Below are 2682 nucleotides of genomic sequence, written 5' to 3'. Positions count from 1 at the left end.
ATAAATATATATAAGTGTGAAAATACAAAAATAATTAACAATTAAAATATGTTCATTACTTATATTATTATTGTTATTTTTATTATTACTATTACTATTATTATTATTATTATTATTATTATTATTATTATAACAACAATAATAATAACTACAATAATTTTAATTACAATTACCAGCATAATAATTATTATAAATAAATATACACAATAGATGATTTCGATGTTGCTATGTATTGATGTCCGTTTAAATTCTTCCTGCAGAAATGCTTGAAGTCTGACCTTGTTCTCTGGCTTACCAAGAATAGAATGGAATTCTCTACTTGAGGGAAACTTATCTTGTAACTTCATAAATACATTACGAATCGGTTTGTTTTTCTGACGTAGCAGTCGTGTGACTCGATACTGCAGAACATCTTGTAAACTAAAAGCACCACTTTCTTCGACTAATTTAATTACTGCAGAAAATGCTTCAGTCTGCATTCTTTCGTTCTGAACCTTCAGATTTTCTCTACAACCTACTTCTATTTCCTGGGTTGCGAAGTTACCAAGCTTGTTACGTGAAATTCTGTCATTTATTGATTTTTCTTTAGTGTAGACTCGTTCATTCATAAACAGCTCAACTTTCTGTTTGCCATCTTCATATGCTGTTTTAAAATCTGTAACTAACTTTTGTGAAGCAGGAATACCGGACTGTAGCGACCTAAGGATTTGGTCAGCTGTGTCGAATGGGTCACTTTTGAATTCATGCAGGCAGGCACTAATGTCTTGAATTGCCTGCTCATCAATTCGTATCTTAGATCGGGAACAATCAGAATGTTTTTTCTGTTCTGGTTTCCTGTGTTCGGCATGGCGGTGGACAGCTGCTCTTACCCTGTTTACATTGTTAACATTCCGGGTATGTGACAGTAGTTGCTTTTCATTTTTCAAAATGTGTAATTACCCACTCTTTAATTTGGAACCCTTAATCATTGTGGATTCTATCCAAATATCCAGTGCAACGCTAGAGTAAGGTTTTCCTGTCATCGATTGGGCAAACATTTCATACATAAACAAAGCTTGGTTTTCAGGAAGTGTTTCCAAGACTGCAATAAAATCTGGAAGATGACGACCATACTTGTCGTTATCGTAGATTTGCATCCATGGGAACATTAGTTTCAGTGAACATATAAATTCATTCCAATTTTTGGTTCTGATTGCATGAATGTTTTGTGTTAGGATCTCAACCATCTCAATAAACGATATCCAGTATTCTGCGTGTTCAGCACCCTTAAAGTCACAGAAGAGTGTATCAATAATGGTTTTCAAATCTCCATTATTTTCCAAACGTAAGTGCATTTCTGCAAGTTCTTGTTGACTGTTACTGTGACGAAGCTTGTCGATTGAGATCATTACTTCTTCAGAAAGATTTGTACCTTCCAACCGTCTGTCTACAGCATGATAAACAAGAGTTTCATAAAAAAAAGTCGCAAACATCGTACACCTCGATTGAAATGTTTCCCACGTAGTGCTTGATCCACAGACCCATCTGCAATTACTCCCGCTGCTACTAAAACATCCGAGATTCCGGATCCCTTAAATCTTTTATACATGGCATGAATGAAAGACATTTGAATATGAAAAGGTCCCATAAAGGGTAAGATGTTGTTGAATAACTCAGGATTTTCACTTTTCAATTCTAACAGCAATGCATAAACTGGATGATCACCGACGATGGTTGCAAATGGCATTTGCTTTTCTTCAACAGCTTTTAAGTTTACGCATAACATCATATAAAATTGACTTACTTGGTGGGATTGAGTATGTCATATGATAAATTGCACGGCTTTTACAAACAGGTTCTGACATTTTTGAATGGAACCCTGAAAACCTGGGCACTTTCTGTAATTCTGGATTTTGTTTTAATCGGCAGTCACTAGCTCTGACTAAAGCATGAATAACACCACGGGTTCTTTGTGCAGATGTATCAGGAATTTTAGGAACTGATTTTCGTCTTGTTGGCGGTTCACCACGTTTAAATGTTTTATATGGATTTACATTTTGCATTTGGCTTCCAAAAAGTTTGACACTTGTTGAAAGTGATGAAGCTAATTTTGCATCATGAACTGGTCTGTTAACCTTATGTGTTAGAACTTCACAATCATAAATTGTCGGCTGTACAAACATTACATTTGTACGGTGTGATTGACCAGCACCAGTTTAATGTGTCCATTTAAAGTCATCATTATCAACAATTGCAATTGCAGGTTTACCTTCTGTCAATTCCATAGGATAGTCAGTTGAATACATTAGGTCATTAACAACCCAGAAATCTCTGAGCATTAATATGTCATTGTAACTAATACATATGCCATCTTTGTGTAGTAAGTCAATTATTTCTCTACTTTTTGTCATTTCATGGAGCATCACAGTAAGATTGGTTTTGAATGTTGTGCGCTTAGAAGTAATGTAACTTGTGATTATTGATTCAATGCTTTTGATAACAGGATTATTATCACACACAGACTTGGGACCTTTTAACCAAGTTATTAGTTTGACTAAATTGTCACTGAACATTTCTTCATGTTCTAGTTCCTGAATGTAAGGTGGCCATGGGGTAGTTTTAACACACTTAACTTGCTTATTTATTCGTTGAGCTACATTTTTTATTAACTGGTCATCACTAACTCCAGGTGAATATAGAGCC

At 34.8% G+C, this 2682-nt stretch overlaps 1 pseudogene; it reads right to left on the bottom strand.

The window, feature by feature from the left end:
* Positions 1 to 278: 278 nt before the first annotated feature.
* LOC117101679 lies at positions 279 to 1394 on the bottom strand (annotated as a pseudogene).
* Between the last annotated feature and the right edge of the window lie 1288 nt (positions 1395 to 2682).

This window comes from Anneissia japonica, unplaced genomic scaffold (assembly GCF_011630105.1).
Source record: "Anneissia japonica isolate Jap-2015-1 unplaced genomic scaffold, ASM1163010v1 scaffold287609_len24321_cov121, whole genome shotgun sequence".
NCBI classification, from domain to species: Eukaryota; Metazoa; Echinodermata; class Crinoidea; order Comatulida; family Comatulidae; genus Anneissia; species Anneissia japonica.
Note: the sequence above shows the minus strand (reverse complement) of the source record. Positions and strands in the feature narration are given on the sequence as shown.